General features: G+C 41.0%; 1 long non-coding RNA gene across 2 annotated transcripts in view; it reads left to right on the top strand.

The window, feature by feature from the left end:
- LOC141779111 (uncharacterized) overlaps positions 1 to 22,474 on the top strand; it is a 181,954-nt gene that overhangs the window by 55,271 nt on the left and 104,209 nt on the right. The gene's annotated exons all lie outside the window — the stretch shown is intronic.

Genomic DNA, 22,474 nt, shown 5'->3' with positions numbered 1-22,474 from the left:
TTAATAGGGCTGTCAAAGTTAACGTGATAATAACGTGATAATAACGTGTTAACGCAAATTTGTTTTAACGCCACTAATTTCTTTAACGCATTAACGCAATTGATCTTTCAGAGGTTGTACCGGGCTCAGTTTTAAAGCTAGAGTGACGATACTGGCATCATATGAAAATAGAAAACCGAATGAATGAAGGATACCAACCCTGTCATACCAGCTTGTCACGGAGAAGGTTAAATAACGCTCCAAACTTGCACTAAATTTTGGTGAGGAAAAATTGTCATGGCCATTCTCAAAGGGGTCCCTTGACCTCTGACCTCCAGATATGTGAATGTAAATGGGTTCTCTGGGTACCCACGAGTCTCCCCTTTACAAATACGCCCACTTTATGATAATCACATGCAGTTTGGGGCAAGTCATAGTCAAGTCAGCAGACTGACACACTGACAGCTGTTGTTGCCTGTTGGGCTGCAGTTTGCCATGTTATGATTTAAGCATATTTTTTATGCTAAATGCAGTACCTGTGAGGGTTTCTGGACAATATTTGTCATTGTTTTGTGTTGTTAATTGATTTCCAATAATAAATATATAGATATATTTGCATAAAGCAAGCATATTTTTCCACTCCCACGTTGATAAGAGTATTAAATACTTGACAAATCTCCCTTTAAGGTACAACAGATTAAAAAAAAAAGTTTGATTAATTGTGATTAACTATGGACAATCATGCATTTAATCGCGATTAAATATTTTCCCATTCCTTTTTAGTTTGTTTTTAATTTACAGTTATTTTTTTAAATGTATATACTGTATACTTTCATAATTTCTGTGCTTACATACACAGTGTACACAGAGTATTTTGGTTGTTATTGCTGTATGTTAATTGTAAACTCTTTTCTTTTGCAGACAATGCCTTCATGTTATCTTGATTATAGTATTGACAATTCACCTAGCTGCTTTTATTTTTATTATCCAATAATCTTTTTTTCACGTGAAAAAAAAAATCGTTTTTATAGCTCTTGTTTTATTTGTAGTGTTTAAAGTTTATTGTCCAGGTTATGACACCCCAAGCTTAACAATAACAATAACAATGTTTTTGTCTTGGTTCAATTATATTATGAATCGTCAAGTTTTGAGGCTATCTAGTGATATGTAGGGGGGGAGTACATGGGGTACATCAGACAGTATGAACACTATAAATGTTTGTTTTATAATCAGCATTATGTGTTACGTATCTAAAGTATAACTGACAGCACAAAGGCTTCCACATGTGTTTGTGCCAAAGAACAGTCATGACCGAATTGCTTTGAGCAGAATTTAGTTTATGAGTCTGCTTCTAAACATCTTTGAATATGACTTTCAGGATTTATTTTATGTGTTTATTATGGCATCACACATTAGCAGCAACCTAGTCTGAAATAGATTTACATTACAACAAGGTTATAAACTCAAAACTGTCTTGACATTTGAATTCAAGTGGTGATAAATTGGCCCCATTCTGAATAACTTCGGATTACAGTTTTGGTGGTGTCAGTCTGTAATGGCTTCTGATCAGAAGTACATCTCATCTCAGTTGCCAAAGCTCCACTTGTAGTGTTCATGAAATCTCAACTTTTCTCTCTTCGTCCCATCTCCTTTCATGTCTCTCCTTTCATCCTCCCATCTTCTCCCCTTTCGACTTCCTGTGTTACTCTTGTCCCGCTGCATCCAGTCGCACACAAACTCACACATCCACATACACTCGGCTTTATCTCTTCGCATACAGCTCCAAATTATGGAGTTAAGCGATCCGTTAACAGGAAGACGAGAGGGAGCCAACATGTCAAATATCAGACAGGACAGCTTGAGAGAAGTGGAGGGGACAAAAGAGGAGAGGAGGGGAGGGGAAGAGAAGAGGAGGGGAGGGGACATCTTATTGAAATGGAAATGGAACAGGCCAATTAAAACATTTCACTGGGAGCTTGTTTGCATCTCCAGCTCAGCTCACACAGATTATATATACAGCACATTATGGAGTAATGAATATGTATAAATTGAACTCCTCAATTATCACGCCACCACTGGGTCTCAATTAATACACTATACTTCTCAATCATATTCTAAATTAATATATTTCTTGGTCGTGATGTAAAAGCATTCACCTTTAAATGAAATCACACTGAGACTGAAAACTGATCCCACACAGACCCTGTTTATCCATTTAACAATATCCAAGTACAGTATAACTGTCAGCTTGTCAATTATAATGTAATAGACTCATTCTTTTTAAAGATACAGATGTTTGTGAGGCAAAAGTGCAATGGGAGCAGTCGTAAGTATTAAATACATGTCCCATATTTAACTCCTTAGTTGTAATGTATGTATCATTAGTGACTGGTAGTGAATATAAATAATGACTGTAACCTCTGAATGCCTCAATTATTTTATACACCTGGGACATGACAATACTGTACCAACCAACCAACAGCTAGTTGCTGCTTCATTATTGCAGAAGCTGAAAATTCTTCTCTAGCTGGAGCTGATAGTTTTGTAAGCAAGAAATCCCACTGTCATTTTTGTAATCTAGTTTAACTCTAGCAAATGTGTTTGGGAACATTTTGAATCCACCGTTAACTGCAGTCTACACACAAAGTTAAATTACTCTGCCGTTAAAGCAGCAGTGGGCAGAAATGGAGCAAATATGATTAAAACATGTTATGTTTATAAAAGGGTCACTATATCCTGACAGTAGTGCATGAGACAGGTAATCTGAAAAACATCATGTGCCTCTGTGTCCTCCGGTGTCCTCCTGTGCTTCTAATGGCATCTGCAAGATTTCACAGACCGGAGGGAAACAACCAATCAGAGCCGAGCAGGAGCCTACCGTCTCTGAGCAGCTGTCAATCACTCGTGAACTTGATAAAACTAGGCAGCGCTGATCAAATATGAATCAATATTCTGTTACTGTAATGCCTATTTCTCGCCTCAAATGTTTTCAGAATCATCTTGTAGTGTACTGTTTAGCTGTAAAATGAGCAAATTTGTAACCCGGCAGCCATGTTGAGATCAGTTGAGGAAATGCCAAGCACCGCCCACCAGCCGGAGCACAGCCAATAGGAACGCTCTCTCTCTCAAATGACCTGTGATTGGCCAAAGTCTCCCGTCGCGGGCTAGATTTTCTAAAGCCTGAAAACAGAGCCATGAGGAGGTGCAGAAGTCTAGTTATCTCTCAGAACACTTGAATTACAATATGCTGAAAGGTTATTATGGAATTTTTGCCCAATGATGCCAAAAATATACTGCCTAGCCAAGGGGGAAGTAGAAATTGACTTTGTGCAAGTAGATCTCTGACCCACTTGCGCGACCTGGCAAGTGAAAAAAACATTAACGTTGAACCCTGATTGGTGGAGCATAGAGAGGCTGACAGAGCTCATTTTGAGCTTGCTTGTGTTCCACTAGCCTCCCCTCCACACTGTGTTTTTACATAGAGAGAGCCTTTAGTCTTCCTGAAAAGCTGAACGATGCACTAGTGGGATGAGAAACACTCCTGCTGCCCACCCCACCTCGCCACCAGCCTTTAGTTCAGGCATCGAAGGGCAAGGAGTCTCAGAGGACCTCATTTACTGTCGGGAAAGGAATTGTGTTACTGCACTGTCACTTTGAGAAAAGAAAAAAATGTTGACAAATTTATAGGCTAAAGTCCTCAGCAAACACCGTCTCTCTACCTCCCTCTCTCCCTCCCTCCCTCCCTCTGTTCTCTGTGTGTGTGTGTGTGTGTGTGTGTGTGTGTGTGTGTGTGTGTGTGTGTCCACCAATTCCCCTTGTCCCTTTTTGAAACCACAAGTTTCATGACTCCAAACATGAGCCTGCAGCTTTATGTCAGACTGGAATATGCACAAAAAGCAGCCAGAAATACTCATGAACTCCTCTCGCCCAGCAGATTCTCGCCAGAAGCTCAGCCTTTGAATCAGATGGTCATCTCGCCTTCCCTCCCACAGAAAAGGGGCCCTTTGGACTTGTGTGAGTGTATGACAAAGTCCAGTATTTCACTAACTAGAGGAGACAGTCTGAAAGAGCTGTGCTCTCTAGTTTGCCTTTGCAGATTGACAAAAATCATCCATCTGTTAGTATTTACCCCGGAGCAAGAAATGCAGCTATCTATCTGGTCGTGACCAGGTAATGAGAATTTACACAGCAGACATTTCCTTGTCTCAAAACAGCAACTGAACCAGTGAATTGTTAACAAAACTGTGACTGTAACATTTTGCATGATTGAGAGGGCACCAAGTAATAAAATTGTAACATTACTTGCTCTGTCAGATTGACTGTAGTCCTGCCATCAGGTAGCAACTGATTTCTTCTACCTGTTAGTGCATGTTCCTTTGGCTTGCAGGTTGTACGCACATTTAGGACAGGTTTGATGGGATAGACGGCATGGCGGATCAGTGGATAGCTCTGTCACCTCACAGCAAAGAGATTAGTTTGATTATAGTTTTGAGAATATTATAGACCCACGATGAAACTGACAGAGGGGCAGGACTCAGAGAAAAAGTCTCAATTACAAATCCATCTGCTACTTCAGCACCATGGACAGCGGCATGGCTTCATCAATACACAGCAGAGTTAGGCTACTGATATTTCAGAGCCACAGTCGGGGCCATAGATTCTGACTTGCACAAACCTCAGTCAGATAAAGGATCAATGAATCAGGCAGACTAGACAACATATTCAACTAAACAGCCCCATCCCACTACATCCTCTCCTCAAATTGCCTACTGGGCAGTAGAGTTTCACATTTTCTCGCAGTGACTGTGTATCCTCCTGTTGTTGCTGCAGACATGCAGGTCAAGTGGATTTGAGATCAAATTGTCTGTAGGTGTGAGGGGTTGTCTGTCTCTTGTGCTAGCCCTGTGATAAAGAGTTTAGGGTATGCCCAGCCTTTCACTGATGTGTGCTGCAGTAGCTTCCAGTCCCTGCCACCCTGCCTATATATTGTAATGGATGCATGAATAGATATGGAATTGGATTTTTTTATCCATAAGACAGCCACTGTCCTTTGCCAGGAGCATTCATCCCCTCACCTTATATATGATTGCTGGCTTGGCTCACTACGCTCAGTTGCATTCTCTTTTGAATGATAAACCTTTACCCTAAAGCAACAGGTGCTTCACAAGGTAGACATGCGAGGCCATAGCTGCATCAGATCTTGTTTTATCTTTTCTCTGGCAGTGCAAGAAGCTAAATTGTTCCTTGACTTGGCAACTGTTACGAGAAGTGAGTTGGTGGAGGATATAAAAATGCTGCATGTATCTAGCATATGAATCTCCCTATAGTATTGCACAATTTGCACATGGCTCTTGCAAACACTTTATACAGTACAGTATGTACTGTGTGTACTATATAGCATGTAGTAGTGCCTAGTTGGTTTAGGTCCTGGTCGTAACAAGCTTTGCTTTGAGGTATAGACACCAGTTAATGTGTTAATGTTAATTGAAACCATAGAAATAGAATAGGAGTAGAACGGATATTGAACTGTTTTCTGTGGTAATTTGACTAGTACAGAAGAAAAGGGGGATTCTTGTTAGTTGTTATGGTTACAACAGAACACGCGTCCGTTTTATTCGTTGCTGCAAAACCTCACCTCAGTGAGTCCGCAATTTGCTGTAAGTCCATTTAGTTTATACAGAAGTTAGCCCGCTACAACGGTCGCAAGGGCAACTGGGTTGTGTGTAGAAGGAAAAGCACAGATAGTGGGATGGTTAAGGTTAGGCATTGAACTCGAATAGTTATGGTTAGGATAAGTCGCCGGGCAGCGAGTCTCGCAAGAGTTTTTGCAAGTTTTTGCAATTTCAGGGTTACCTTCTAGAAATGACCAGGCAACAGTATACACAGAAAAATGTCCGCAGCTCTGACAATCCTGCTCCGTGGATTTAAATGTGAATGTCCGTTCCACTCCTATTCTATTTCTATGATTGAAACTGATGTTAGCATTCATTATGACAACTCTTATTCCGCACTGCTTGTGAAGAGATGCAGAAAATTGCTTGAATAAACATGTTGTGGAAATGTATGTAATAGCATCCAATCCGAGTCAGTCTTAGAGAAAATAATGCAGCCGTGAGTTTGTGGTAGTGCTGAGACCTCTGCTCTCTGTCTCCCACTCTGACAGCCTCTTAGATGAATGCTTTCTGCTTTCTGGAGCTGACTTTGTTGTTTTCCCAGGCAGCCATGTGCAACTAGGCTAATGAGTACATTTAGCTGGAAAATGCTGAGGTAACACTTTCATCACACTGTGTGTGTGTCAATGTGTGTGTGCACGCAGCCATGGATTTTGTATGCGTGTGTGTGTGTATATCATCTGTTTATTAAGGTCACAGTCAGAGATTGAAGTTTGAGCTGAAAAAACTAATTAGAGACTCATCGTGCTCCTTGCATCACACCTTTCTAGTCACAACCATCTCTTCCCCCTTCTCATGCATCCCTCTGTCTCTGCCTCAGCCCACTCCTTCTTTATCTCTCTTTCTGTCTAACCTTCCCTCTATATCGCTTTCTGGCCACCTCCCACTTTCCTCCCCTTTCTAATACTGTCCCTCCCTTCCATCCTTCTTTTCCTCTTTTTGTGTCTCCCTTCATTTTCCTCCCGATGTTTTCTTTCTTTTCATTTGATCTCTCTATCTTTTACTCTTTACTGTTGTCACACTGAAAAATCTTCACAGAGTAAAGTGGAAAGAGAAAGAATGGTGGCGAAAAGGGGGATGATGATGTGGACATACTTCAGCTGTTTTGATGGCCTGATGTTGTTGCTCCTGCTGTTGTTTGACAATCTGTTCATGGTCCTCAATAGTTTTGAAATTCACTTAAACGTGCAGTAGGCAGAATGTTTTTGGCATCATTGGGCGATAAAAAAACATCCATATTAACCTTTCAGCGTATTGTAATTCAAGTGTTCTGAGAGAAAACTAGACTTCTGCACCTCATCATGGCTCTGTTTTCAAATCTAGCCCTTGATGGGAGACTTTGGCCAATCACAGGTCATTTCAGAGAGAGCGTTCCTATTGGCTGTGCTCCAGCTGGTGGGCGGTGCTTGGTATTTCCTCAACTGATCTGCCGGGTTACAAACTTTCTCATTTTACAGCTAAACAGTACACTACTAGATGTTTCTGAAAACATTTGAGGCGAGAAATAGGCATTACAGTAACAGAATATTAATTCATATTTTATCAGTGCTGCCTAGTTTGACCGGAGTTCGCGAGTGATTGACAGCCAGCTCATACACGGCAGCCTCCAGCTCGAAATCTTGCAGATGCCATTATGAGCACCGGAGGACACAGAGCCACAGGATATAGTGACCGTTTTATAAAAACTTGCTGCAGTAAGAAGTCAGACGTTTTGGTTTACAATGTTACCGAGACAGCAACTGGACTACAGACCCAAGTTATCACACTCAGGAAGAAGATTTAATACACTCCAACTCTGTTTAAAACATTGCTTTCATGGCGAAGTCTCACTCAAATGATATTTTTGGAAAGTGTATCTGCAGTGGCTTCAGTGACGTGAGCAGCAGTTTTTGCTCTTCAGCTTAAAGAAAAAAAGAAACTGTACTTGAGGCAGTGACTTTGGCCTTCGTGAGCTTTCCTCTTTCCCTCTGAGTGAGTCATCATAGAACAAATGACGACAACAAGAATTTGTAGTTGGTGCAAAAATATTAGGGCTGACCCAAATGTTTCGACCGTTGCCATGGTAATCGACCTCCAAATCTGTATTTGAATGCTTTGTTTTTTGTTTTTTATATATATATAAGTATGTAATAATAATGTAGAAATCTCAAAATAGCCCATGAAATAAGGAACAATCCCAAAACATTACTCATAATCAGCATTAATTATTATTAGTTATTAGGTGGATATCGCTGTTTGTTGTGTGTAGATGTGCGTGTGTACAGTAGTGCGGCAGTGGCGCTGTCCCGCAGCTTCAAATATACATTCGAATATTTCTCAACGAAGCTTGAATCCGGGAGGAAAAACGCTGAACTGAAACATGACTGTTTACTCTCATTAAACTCCCAGGACAAAAGGGTTTGAGTTTGTTTCACTTAGTGCACTGCTGCAGTAAAACAGAGAAAGAGAGAGTTGCTTGTTTGTGCACTTTCTGTTGTTAGTCTAATTATTTAGATTTCTAATCCAGCATTAGTCAGGCCACTTCTTCACTTTTTCCTGTCCTGGTGGGTCTGCTTCTCTGCTCTGCTGATGCCTGTCCTCTGAGCATCTGTTCAGTACTGCAGGAATAATGTTTCTCCCCATCACTCTCTCACTCTCGTTTTCATTATTACAAGTTACAGAAATCCTAGCAGGAGCGATACATAAGCTTTTGATTATTCATTATTCATAATTATACCAGATTTTATCACAAAGAAGAAATTAAATGAAAGAGAGTGTTAATCAAACAAGGAACTGATACAGAAAACAAGTTGGGAACATAAAACAGTGAGCATGAATGATTATCTTAACAGTTCCGAGTGATGATTTTCAGAATACGATTAACTAATTATTATCTTGTAGTAGTGTGTTAAGACAATTCGGGGTGTGTATTAATTCCATGCTTGTTCACGGTTATTGTGTTATGGAAACAAATCCACTACATCGTTTACAGATCCCAGACAACTGTTTTGCAAATAGTAGCATCTCTCCCCCCGCACTTAATCACCTCCAACAGGGGTCATTGCGTTCGCTAAGAGGAAAGCAAACCAATTACAAGGAAGTTTGTGCTCAGCAAACCATGAAAATGCCACATCACATCATGCAAACAGAAGGAACAGATGTTATTTTACCCCAAATGAACCGCTTCTTTTGGGAGCACGAATGAGAGTAACTTCACTGCATTGACCTCTGTAACACAAAGCGTTTTTCTAACAAGTCTGTGGAGATAACGTTCACATTATTCCAGGCAGGAATACAGAGCGCAGCTTCTGTCTTCAAAACGGTACAGGTGTTTCAACAACGTGTCAGGTCATGACACCTTCTAACAGAGCATGCAGTCCTCACGCACACCCACACAGATGCAAACACAAACATGCATATAAAGGAAAGGCATGTTTCTCTAATTGTAGTTCATGCAGTTTCTAGATGAATGTTGCAGAAAGTAGAGCATCCAAATGCCAGGCTCCGCTCTGAGTACGTTTGTTGTTGTCAATTGTTGTACTGCTGAGTTATTTACCCCCAGCTGCCAAAACCAAAGAACTAAACTGTGCATATGCAGTGGTTGTTATCACTGCTAATTCAACAGTAATATGCATTACTGTATGTAGATTTGTCCTTTTTTTCTCCTCCTTTAATTTGTCTTTTTTCAAATCATTGACACACCATTCGTTTTGTTTCATTATAAGGGGCATTTTGGGTGAAAAGCTTTATTTGGTATAAAGAAAGCTGCTGTAAGACGGCCAGAAAAGACATTAATAACAAGTATTCCCACATCCACTGCAAGATCAGTTTTATGTTGTTAGTTTTGTCAGCCACTCCCCATCTCCTCTTTCTGCTTTTCCATCTTCTGTCTCCCTCTAATTTCTGCACTGCTCCTCTTTCCTCTCATTTCCACCCCTCTAATCAAATACTTGTATCTCTCTTGTGTGCGTTTGAGGAGGAGGGAGGGGCGGCTATAGTAATAAGACCATTAATCATTGAGAATAATTCGCGGAAAAAATCAGCCAACCTTGTTGAATTTGACAGCCACCATATTGGATCTATATGCTGCAACATAATATATGGTCAGATAAGAAGCTTTGGGTGTGACCCATGAGGCGTTTTTTTCAGCACACTGCACATTTATGAGAGGCTTTGTCCAAATTTATTGTAATTTTTATTCAAAAACTATGCATTTGTGGGGGGTTTTCTATTTCATTGTCCTCTTTTTTACTGTGCATCATATTCCCAAAGTGTTCAGATCTTAAACGTATTGTGTGTAAATTTGCTTCCCTAAACCTAAAGTCTTCTCAGAGCGTCGCGGCTGCCAGTTCCATCCTTATTAAACGAACCATATGGCCGCTATAAGGCTGATGCAGCAATTTCAACAGCAGCTTATAAAATCAAAGCCGTTCTTCCGTTAAAGTCAACTCTAATCAGTCCTGTATAGTCTATAAGTATTGGTCCTCACAGGGTCTTTGTCCATATGTGACCCTTTATGTGTGTTATTGTGTTTAGAAGGAAATACTGGTAGTTTATCTTGTTAGATACTTTTCTCAAACATAATGTGAGGTTTCTTTAGACTAACAGGTGGTGGTTCGATATTAACACTATAGAAGTTAAATCATTAAGGTCATGGTAAAGGCTATCTTTCCCCGGCCTTGATTGAAATGGAGCTAACCCCTCCGGATGAGGGTTTGTATTGGCAAATTTGCTATTGATTTACATAATCATAACAGAGCCCGCCCACTGCAACCCTCAGAGGCAGGGGGAGCAGATGCTCCTCATCTACATCAAATGTGTTTAACTACAGAAAATGATGTTATTCAAACATTTAAACCATGGTGGAGCTTTTTTAAAACCTCATGTGTGATGCAAGATGAAAAATATAAACTTTTTTTGCTGCTTTCAAACTAAGCGTCAAGTCACATATTGTTTCAGAGGGCTTTTTTTCTGGTCGGTACCCACATGAGCGCCGTTTTAATGAGCTTGGTTCCCAGACGGAAATGTTTAAAAAAAAAACCTGTGTAGGGGATTAATAACTTTAGAGGAGGGAGCTGTAATAATAAGAATGGAATAATTCTGCAGTGTGTGTGTGGTTGGGTGTGCGCTGTACACATTTTGTCACTAAAAGCATGCCGGTATGTATTTTGTATTCAGCTATGTCTGTGTCTGCCTCTGTGTGTGTGTGTGTGTGTGTGTGTGTGTGTGTGTGTGTGTGTGTGTGTGTGTGTGTGTGTGTGTGTGTGTGTGTGTGTGTGTGTGTGTGTGTGTGTGTGTGTGTCAGTTTGTGTCTGTCTGCTACGCACCACCCATAATATTGTTGTTGCTATGGAAAGGGCAATGTCACGCATGTTCACAGGCGTACACACTCACACACACACACACACACACACACACTGCACTAATGTTACACATGAAGGGTGTCAGTAATGGGATTCTGGTCAGGCCAGTGTGACCATGCTGTACTGAGCTAAGGTCATTGATACCATATCAGGAGCTGAGAGAGAGAATTTGAGGTGAGAGAGGAAAACAAAAGGGACTGACAGCGAACGGCGGTTGAAGGAGGGAAGGATGGAGGAAATAAAAGAATGGATTGTTTTGAACAAATTGTCATTTAGCTGTTAGCTGGTGTTGGTTTTCTGGTCTAGTTTCCATGCATAGAGCACTGCAGCCCTCGGGTGTCATCCATTACACACATTTTCTTTTCTCGTCTCTTTTGTCCTCTGTTTTATCCTCTCCACTTGTTTCTAATCTTTTCAACTCCTCTCCTTTCCTGACTCTCCTCCCCCTCCATTTCTTTCCTCACACTCTCTCTTTGGCTCCTTTCCTCTTCCAACACTCCTCTCCTCTCCTCTCCTCTGCTTTCGTCTCTTTTCCCTCTCCTCTCTGGGCTTCTCCTCTCCTCTCCTCTCCTCTTCCTCTCCTCTCCTCTCCTCTCCTCTCCTCTCCTCTCCTCTCCTCTCCTCTCACACCTCCTTAGACAGGGCTATTTTCTGCCTGTCAGGCACTTTGCAGACAAGCCCTGTTTTCTACCCTGGTGAGACTCTTTTCAGTGTGTATGTGCGCACACACACGCGCACACATGCACACACACGCACACACAAACTACACAAATGGCCATTTGATTCATGTTTACATTTGTGTCTATGACTGTGCATGTATACGTGTGTGTGTGTGTGTGTGTGTGTGTGTGTGTGTGTGTGTGTGTGTGTGTGTGTGTGTGTGTGTGTGTGTGTGTGTGCGAGGTAGAATTGCAGCATATTTTATAAGTGGACATTTGCTTCCTGTGTATACCTGTGTGTGTGTCTGTATGTGCATGTATGTGTGTGCATGTACTGTATGTGTGTGTTCCCCTGTTGTGACAGTGTTGAAATCCAAGCTGACATCCCCTTCTCCCTGCAACAGCATATGCCCCTCAGCAAGACCACTGGGAGACTACAGAGAGAGAGAAAGAGGGAGGGAGGGAGGTGGAGGAGGAGGAGGGGGGGGGGGGGGGGTGAGAGTGAGAGGGGGAGGGCAAAAATAGAGAGGAGAGGAGAGGGGGACAATGGGTAATGGATGGCAAGAAGGAGAGGAGGATGGAAAGAGAGATGTGATAGAAGGAAAGAGAGGAGAGAAATAGCCAAAGAGGAAGAGAGAGGAACAGGAAGAGAGCCACAGACTGAGACCAAGACAGAGGGAGAGAAAGCACCCCCACTGCGTTCCTTTTCAGTCCTGCTAGCGTTGGCATGTGTTAAATGTAAAGCTGCTGGCTGACTCACCATGCTACCAGCTCATAGTCAGCACTCTCTACTGCTCTTGTCTGACAGAGACAGAGGGAGAGAGAAAGGCTACCAGCTTAGATTCAACACTGTCTAGTTCAACGACGGAGGGAGAGAAAACAGAGAGGCCGCCAGCAAAATTACCAAAACTGTATTAATTCCTTTTTCCTGCTTTTTTAAACACATAATCTGTGTTAAAGCACACATATGTCTTAAAAAAGGTTATTTACCAGAGCGGTTCAGTAGATAAACAGGTTGTCATTGCCTTCCAGCGCGTTTTCTGATGCATCTTATCTGTGGTACAATATTGTCTGTTAGTGCCTTTTTAAATGGCAATTACACATATTCTTCATCTGATCTGCCACCGCTATAGTTAAGGTTTGGTTCAATTTTGGCATAATGAGTACTTGGTTAAGGTTAAAGAAGATTGTAGAATTGTTTTTATTAAGAAATGATTGTTGTCAAGGTTAAAAGAAGAACTACCGGGTTAAGTTTAACCCATCCATCGACCTCAACCTCTTCCCTACCAGGCTTTGTGGCACTATAACAACACCATGATACTTTCACATCTGCTCCTGCAGACATGAGTTATGAATCACGTCCACTAGAGGTCCTTGTCAGGTAAACATAAATAAAGGTTATTATAGGCATTTGAACAAATGACCAAAAGGCGTTAGAGCTTCACTTCTCTTACTGGTGACTGAATGCACTATTGTCAGCTTAGTGCTAATATACAGTATGTAACTTTCTGGTTGATTGAGTTGAATTGAACAATTCAAATCATCAAAGTTATTAATTTCCACCTCTGTTTTTTACAGTACACGATCAGAAATCCAAGAAGTATGTAACAGCATTTTTGTAGTCAGTGTTTATTATAAATATGCAATCTTGTTTTGACATTGGGGACATGGTGAGATCCATTTTCTTTAACAACTAATTCCTATTCGGAGTCCCAGGGATATGGTTCATATTAGTGCAGATCACACAATGCAAAAAATCTATTTTATTTTGATTGTTGTTAAATTGGATAGATTACTATTTTTAGGAGTGTGCCTCATCTTACGCTCAGATGAAATTAATAACTTGTAGAGTAACAAATCTATTTCTCTGAGTGAGTCACATCTCTCCGGGGATCATAATAAAAGTCTCCGCGAAAGGGAAGAGAATAAAAAGGTAGATGTGGGTGGGGATGTGGGGGTTGGGTTGATAGTCGCTCTGCATTAAACTCGGTTTTATAAAAACATGTTTTATATCATGCTTTGGTTCAATTCCCACCGGACACATGCACACGAAAGATGTACAGTACCCTTTCCTGGTATTTTAAGGCACTTTTGATGCAAACAGTATACAGTATGTCGGGAGAAGTAAGGCACAAGGGGGGATGCTTAGTGATCACTCATCTGCAACTGTATTTTTCACAGTTTAAACTGTTATTTACCCTTGTTTTGTCTGAGTACATGTGCATTTTTTCAGTAGACAGACCCACACTTAGGAGCTTTATAATACAATGGTCTGTTCCACATTGCTTAAGGGCACCTGAACACACTGCTGCCGAGAATCTAATTGTTCATGTTGTGCTGATGTGAAATTTATTCCTGTACAATCACAGAATTGTGTAGAATAATGTTTCAATGCAATGCGGCCACCAACAGCAGTATTGTCACAGAAAGGAATATATATGAGTGATTTTTTTTTTTCTTTCAACATGCAAAACCATTTTAATAAACTGCAGTTTAACGGTGCAGTGAAATGTCTTTGGTGGAGGTGAAGGACTGGGGGGTTGAAGGAGAGAGAGTCTGAGGGGGCTGGTTTACTGTGTACATAATAATATAGTGTGCATATGTGCATGAAGGTGATCCAGTCATATTATAATGTATGCAGTGGCCTTGGACAGGATACATATAGAATATGAACAAAACCAGATTAGATTTTAATTGGATTAGAAAACATCACACAATGTTTTTATTTATGCAGAGATGAAAGAATTTATTACATTTTAAATATCTGTTTATATGTCAGCTCATATAAGCCAGGCAGCACCATGAAAAATAACATCTTAAATTGAAACGTTCACTGCTTTGACCTCTGTTTCCTACTCTTTCTTCTTCTCCCACCTCCTCCTCTCCTCCGTCTGCCTGCTTTTAGTCGTTTCAGCACGTCAAAACACTTTTCACTACAGTACCTGCTGATCAGGAGCCTTGATGACCGCAATGGATGTAAAATGATTTCCCTTGCATTTTTTTTCTCCGACATCAGTAAAATGCCATGATGGTAGTGTAGGCTGTTTTCTGGGACCGATTGCATAGGCAAGGTGATAGAATTCACTGCACTGTGCATACAGCATTACTGATGATGAAACTGTCCAGTGGTAGAAAACAACTGTAGTGTGATCTATAAATACAGACTTTGAAATGGTAATCTTGTTTGTTGAGAGCACTGTGTTTAAAGAGTTGGTTCACCCAAATTACAAAAACGCACATTCTCCCACTTACCACCGGTGTTGTTACAATGCAGATAGTTTTATTTTACCAGGTTTTGAAATATCTCCCTCCAAGACTCCACCCTAAATTAAATGGAGCTGAATGCATTCAACCCTTTCTCCTGAAAATTATGTTTATATACTGCTAATTTGTTTTGCTAAATATGTTTGAGGGAAACACAATTGCTGCCTGGATTGTATTCACTGGCGATGCTTTTTCCTTACTTTTGGTTTCACAAAGACACCAAAAGTTTTTTCCTGTGTGAAAGTCTTGTTTTTGTTTGACTCATCCACAACCCCCGCCCTTATTGCACCCTTAGGTTCCCAACCTGATGGATTTGTGCTGTTCACAGCATTTAAATTTCACCAGCAACGTATCTTTGTGGAATCAGTGTCCCAGTCACTCCGGACAGTCCAGACATTGACGTTGCTGTCAACAGTTTTCCATTTCTTCGGTAGAAAGTAGTTCCAGTCAAAACTATTCACAGTGAGGTCTGTGGATTATCCGGCAAAATGGGGACATTAATTCTGAAAATGGATGTAGCTGTTTGTATTGTTAAATGTGGTTTATCATTATTATTGGGAACCACCAACAAAATTCCATTTACCTCCGTTGTACTGGGGTGGAGGCCAACATTTTGGAAGATATCTCAGAGACAGATCTCAAGATCTAAACAAACTAGGGCTGTCAATCGATTAAAATGTTTAATTGCGATCGATCGCAATTTTGTCCATGATTAATCGCACATTTTTTATCTGTTCATAATGTACCTAAAAGGGAGATTTGTCAAGTGTTTAATACTCTTATCAACATGGGAGTGGACAAATATATGCTTTCTTTATGCAAATGTATGTATATATTTATTATTGGAAATCAATTAACAACACAAAACAATGACAAATATTGTCCAGAAACCCTCACAGGTACTGCATTTAGTATAAAAAATATGCTCAAATCATAACATGTCAAACTGCAGCCCAACAGGCAACAACAGCTGTCAGTGTGTCAGTGTGCTGACTTGACTATGACTTGCCCCAAACTGCATGTGATTATCATAAAGTGGGCATGTCTCTAAAGGGGAGACTCGTGGGTACCCATAGAACCCATTTTCATTCACATATCTTGAGGTCAGAGGTCAAGGGACCCCTTTGAAAATGGCCAAGACAGTTTTTCCTCACCAAAATTTAGCGCAAGTTTGGAGCGTTATTTAACCTTCTGACATGGTTGGTACCAATGGATTTCTTAGGTTTTCCGCTAAACTCCGAAATATAGATTGCGTTATTGCATTAAAAAAATTAGCAGCGTTAAAACAAATTTGCACGTTATTGTCGCGCTAACTTTGACAGTCCTAAAAACAAACATCCAAAACAGTCTACATGACTATATAGCATTGAGATGAATGAGAAAATGTATTTTTAGCCACAAATCAACTATTTCAAATGTTTTTAGTTTTCTTTCCATGTTTCATGCAACAGTCAACAGCACAGTTTGCTGTTACAATCATTAGTGTGTGTGTGTGTGTGTGTGTGTGTGTGTGTGTGTGTGTGTGTGTGTGTGTGTGTGTGTGTGCGTTGAACAGTGTTTGGACACAACATTTCTCCTTCCCTTCTCACTCTGTTTGACAAAGCTGCTCGTGATCTTCAAACCCCCTTCAACAAAGCTCTGTTCTCGTGAGGCCTGATCCCTCCTAACCCCCTGTCTCACTCTCCCTCCATCCTGTCTCTCTCTCTTCCACCCTTCAGCGATCTGTCTCTCTCACACATCTCTCAACCTTCCTGTCTCACCCCCTCCCGCTGCTCTCTCCTTTGCCCTCCCCTCTCTCTTTGTTCCAGGGATCAAACGAGTATCTCTCCCGTCCATGCTCCGTCACCTGGGAGAACACACACACATTCACACTCGTCCTGGCCTCTCTCCTTTAGTTTGTAGCAGTGCTCATGTTTCTGCTCAGGATTTTAGAGCAGTCATGGTCAAAGAACGAGCTAACCTTTCAACTCACCTATTGCTTTGGATCAAAGAAGAGAAAGAGGGGGAAAAGACCAGAAACAAAAAAAAAGAGCGAAGCGGAACAATGTCAGACAGGACAGATTAAAACAGAAAAGAGATTCACTGAATTGAACTGAAATGACCATGATAAAGATCAGAGCCAACTCAGACTGAAGAGGAAAATCAAGCGAATGTTAAAGTCCTCGTGGAACTGTGATGCAGCTCCTCTGAAAAAACTTCAGAATGAATTTTAAAGAAAAAGAAAACCTCAAGTCAATACAAAACACAGTCAATATGTTTTTTTCATCAGGAATTTTGCAAATTAGCAGCATAAACATGTTTTTTGGGAGACATTTTTTAAGATGTGTTGATGACATTCTGAAGACATGAATAACAGTGAGTGCAGTCAATCCACAGGATCTGACTGTAACAATTAGGGCTGCACATCTTAGTCGATTAGTCAACTAACTGGTTGTTTTGGTCAAAGTCGGTAAAGGGCGCTTTCACAAGCCAACATTTAGTCTGTTTTAATCGAACTCTGGTACGGTTCAACCCTTGGTGCGGTTTGTTTGGGCAGTAATCGTACTCTGATGCGGACCAAAACAACTAGTCCGCTTGCGAAAGGTGGTCTCTTTGGCATTTGTTGAGATGGACACAGGTAAACGACAGGCTAACATGAGTGGGAGAGGACTGACCTGAACTTCTACAGAAGTCCGATGTTTGCTTGACATGTGGGCCGAAGAGAACATACAGAGTCCACAAAAATAGTGACGTTTGTAAGGGCATTCGAGATGAACTGGAGGAGAAAAGATTTGTGCGCACAGTAGATCAGTGCAGAGTCAAAGTGAATAAAACTTTAACAATATACTAAAGTCTGTGTTTCCCTGTATAGAAGTGGCAGCTCTTGAGACGAAAAAGATAAATTTGCTCCTTCGTACACACCCCTAAGCAAATTACATATTGTATTTTTTTTTTATTTGGTCTAATTTCATTTGTGCACTGTGAAACAGAAAGTAAGACTAGCCAAACGGACTATTGCTTGTGAAAGTGCCCTAAGACTTCTTTAGTCAATTTTAATGCTTTTTTTAATGCTGAATGACTTATTTTCAGGTAATGTATGAGCACATCTCTGGTGAACACCAGATTTAAAGTGGTGCTTTTGTGCGATTCTTTGTGGAGGAACTCAGTTTTACAGATCTGTCGATTAAATCAACTAATTGATCAGTCGACAAAATCCTATGAGTGTCAGTCGATTAAGAATTTCTTCTGTCGAGGACATCCCTATAAAAATAACATAAATTTAACAGATGCTATTTTAAGGTGTTTGATTAACTTAATGGTTATATTTTATGAAAAGTAAGTTGTTTAAGGCTTAAATCAGAATGAAAGATATGATGCTAAAACCATTTGGTTAAGGTTGGTAAGTTGTTGATGAGGATCAATTTTAAAAACAACTTTACAACAGAAACCTTCTTCCCCTCAGGGATATAACCCGGGTCACCAAAGTTGAAGGAAACTATATATACCTGTGTGCCATCTCAGCCTCCCCGCTGTTACTTTCCAGCCTTCTTGATCTATCCAGTCTCGCTCAGGCTGGTCCAGCTCAGCCCAGTCCCGTCCACTGCAGCGTCGTTTAGTTTAATCCGGTCCCGTCCGGCTGAGAACCGAACAGGTGGCATGTGACAGCAGGTAACAGCTGACATCAAAGGATTCAGAGAGAGGAAGTACGAGAGACGCGGGGAGAGAAAAAGAGGAAACAAAGATCTGCAGACAAAAAAAATGAGTATGGGGGAGAAAGAAGAGGAAAGAGTCGGAAACACAGGAGGACAGTGAGGCGTGGGGTTATTGTGTGAATGACAGCAGACAAAGAATCAGAAAGAGAGAAAGGAGAGGAAATTGTAAATCTGTGTGCGGTGGTTGGGGAGGTCGGGGGAGTTCGGCGGCTGGGTGTGACAGAGGGTTTGGTGCTTGTCTCTAGACCAACAGCTTGCGTGCTTAACTCTGGTGAATACCAATTGTTCTGCACTGATAAAAGTCTACTGCAAAACTCCCAAAATAAAATATGTCTCTTTATCTCTCCCTCTTGCTCTGTCTTTGTCTCCCTCTCACTTTCAGTATACTCTCACTTTGAATCATTATACTTTCTGTGTGTGTGTGTGTGTGTGTGTGTGTGTGTGTGTGTGTGTGTGTGTGTTAAAGCAAACTTTGCCAGTACTTTTCTTAGACCTCTGCATCTACTCACTCTTATTATTTCCCCTCCAAACCAATGAATGCACACTTGCAATCTTTTAATTTAGACTATACATATATACATACTTTCTTTTACTCACACACACACACACACACACACACTGTCACCCCTATAGGCGGCTCTCTGCAGATGATGTCAGGTGAATGTGGACATTGTTTAACGAGCCCTGGGACCGGGGAGGAGGGGAGAGGGAGGGAGTGATGGGACAATAGGAGAGAAAAGAGGAGGAGGGGAGTCGAGGTAGAGGACAGCATGCAGCAGCAGCAGCAGGGACGGGGAAGTGAAGGATATGGAGGATGTGGGGAGGAGGGGGAAGCTGGAAGAGTGGGGAAGAGAGAGAAAGGTGGGAAGGATGAGGGAAAAAGGGGATGGGAATCTGTCAGAGGAAAGAGAAGCAGGAGGAGGATAAAAAGTGGAGAGAAGAGAGGAGGGAGGACAAGAGTGGAGGGCACCTGTTCACAGGAGGGAAGGATGGGAAAAGAGAGAAACATATAGGGGAAATGTATGTGATATGTAGCCTGAGGACAAAAGAGGAAGGCATGAAATGAAGGAGACAAAAAGGGGAAAGGAAGCAGAATAGACAAAATGGGAAATGTCGCTTATAGAAACCTTCAAACAAGGTGAGAAAGAGATGGGAAGGAGGTGAAGGGTAGAGGATGATCCCTCCTCTCTCTGACCTCTCTCGTCTCCTTCCTCTCTCTTCTCGCCTCCTCTCTTGCCGTGTAACGTTAAACTACTGGGAGGGAAAATCTCCAAAGTCAGCTCTTCTCAAAGGCTTTTCCTGTTCTCTCTCTATTCGCATTATGTCATGTTATTCCTGCTCACGAAATGGAAAACGCTCCAGACCTTACTCATCCTCATTAAACACATTTCTGCTTCAGTAAGTTCACGATTCTATTCAAACTATTTCCTTTTTAAACTAGAGCCATGATCAAAGTCGCTCATTTTTTTTTGCTGCGCTGTTGATCCACGCTGAGTGGAAATTTGTAAAACGTTTGCTTTTTTTTTTTTTTTCCTTTTCACATTTTGATCCAGGAAGGGTCTGACATCCAATTGTCTGACAGAAAGGAATTTTCTATAACAATAGATCCAATTATGTACGGTGTTACAGTGTGGCTTTCAAGATGAATCCTCTGCAAAAATCTGTTGCACTTCTGCAGCAGGTTTGAAGTCAAAGAGATGTGGGGGGTGACCACTATATCTGCGTATCTACGGTATATCCTCTCTTTCTTTCTTTCTGTTGCTCTCTCAGCAACTCTGTCAGTAACGGTCATTGGATCCAACACGGACAGACAGTTGCACGGCAGCGACAAAGGCCACTGCATGTGTCGTCTAATGTGGAATCTATCCGCCCTCGAGCGGCGAGTGCGGCTCATATTCTTCTGCTTACTCTGCTCTCCTTTGCCTCAGAGCATCAAGTCTACCCCTCTGTTCATTTAAGTCCTGAAAATAAACTGTCACTCAGTCCATCAGCCAATGTATGCCTGCTTGTGTGTGTGTGTTCATGTGGTTGTGGTTTGGAAGTTGTGGCAGCACTCACGCTTGTGTATATATATTTGTATATGTGTGTGTGTGTGCCTGTGTGTGTGTGTGAAGCTGTCAATTTGTCTTGCCCAGCTCCATCCAAAAAGACAGACAGCCCATTGAGGCGTATGCTGCAGAGAAAAATAACAACTCCAACTGACAAACATACTTTAGTCAGCGAGCAAACACACACCCTGAGACACAGGGACGAGGCTTTGCATTTAAATCAAAGCTATAGTTTACTTTCTATACTTAATGTACTTTTTTCCTGTGCGATATTGTCCCTTGAGTTTGTTTTTTAGTTGTTAAATCAAAGTATTGATTAATGATGCATTGAATGGGAGACAGACTGTCCCTGAGGGGGCGAACTGTAGCTGCTCCAGCGTGAATAAATACGAGTTCAGCTGAAGAAGGCGGCATTTAGCACCCGTAAATACTGTCCTTCTGTCTGCTTATCATGTTGCTGTGAGCAGGTCAAGAAGGGCGTTTAAGGTCACGTGAAGCCGTGCAGTACGGCTGTGTTGTCTTACTGCATGTGTGTGTGTGGGTTGCATAGTAGCAGAGTAAAATCTATAGTTGAAGAAGGGCTTGCCTTTAAGCTGCTCAGGTTAAACCATTAGGGTCATCGTGCTTTTTTCCATCAACATGTCGAATATACAGTACACCCAACTTACATCTGAAACTGTCTGCATTCATACAGTACTCACGGCCTTCAGTTAAAAATAATAATAAAAAAAAAGGTTTAAGACTAATTCTTTTCCCCCCATGGCAGGTGGCTTGTTTATTCATGCAGTGATATCTGATATGAAAAAGTTTGCCAGTGCAGAGGAGCTTTTATTCTTGTTCTTATTATTCTGTCATTATGTCTCTGCTTTCAGCTGTTATTAGGTGACAAGTTCTTTTTTCATTTCTTTTATTAGTTAAAAATAATATCTTTTTAGATTCTTCTTGTTACTTGTGAGAGAAAAGTTGTAGATGTTAAACACGTCTAGATAGATCTTAATAATAGGTTTAATAGTTGCACACACTGTGCTATATTTTTTTTCCCAAGCTATACTGTGTATACAGTATATTAAGGCTGTCAAAGTTAACGCGATAATAACGTGTTAACGCAAATTCGTTTTAATGCCACTAATTTCTTTAACGCTATCAATCGGAGGTCGTAGCGGGCTCAGTTTTAAAGCTAGAGTGAAGTTACCGGTATCATATGAAACTAGAAAATCTAAGGAATCAATTGGTACCAACTCCAAACTCCAAACTTCTGCTAAATCTTGGCGCGAAATTTGCCATTTTCAAAGGGGTCCCTTGACCTCCGACCTCAAAACATGTGAATGAAAATAGGTTCTATGGGTACCCACGAGTCTCCCCTTTACAGACATGCCTACTTTATGATAATCACATGCAGTTTGGGGCAAGTCATAGTCAAGTCAGCACACTGACACACTGACAGCTGTTGTTGCCTGTTGGGCTGCAGTTTGCCATGTTATGATTTGAGTATATTTTTATGCTTAATGCAGTACCTGTGAGGGTTTCTGGACAATATTTGTCATTGTTTTGTGTTGTTAATTTTTCTAATTATAAATATATACATACATTTGCATAAAGAAAGCATATTTGTCCACTCCCATGTTGATAAGAGTATTAAATACTTGACAAATCTCCCTTATAAGGTACATTATGAACAGATAACAAATGTGAGATTAATTTCCGATTAATCACGATTAATCATGGATGGATCATGTGATTAATCGTGATTAAATATTTTATTATTTCTCTTCTATTCCTTGGCAAAAATTACAGCTTAAATAAAAAATGTCGCAGTAA

The sequence above is a fragment of the Sebastes fasciatus genome, chromosome 12, assembly GCF_043250625.1.
Source record: "Sebastes fasciatus isolate fSebFas1 chromosome 12, fSebFas1.pri, whole genome shotgun sequence".
NCBI lineage: Eukaryota > Metazoa > Chordata > Actinopteri > Perciformes > Sebastidae > Sebastes > Sebastes fasciatus.
Note: the sequence above shows the minus strand (reverse complement) of the source record. Positions and strands in the feature narration are given on the sequence as shown.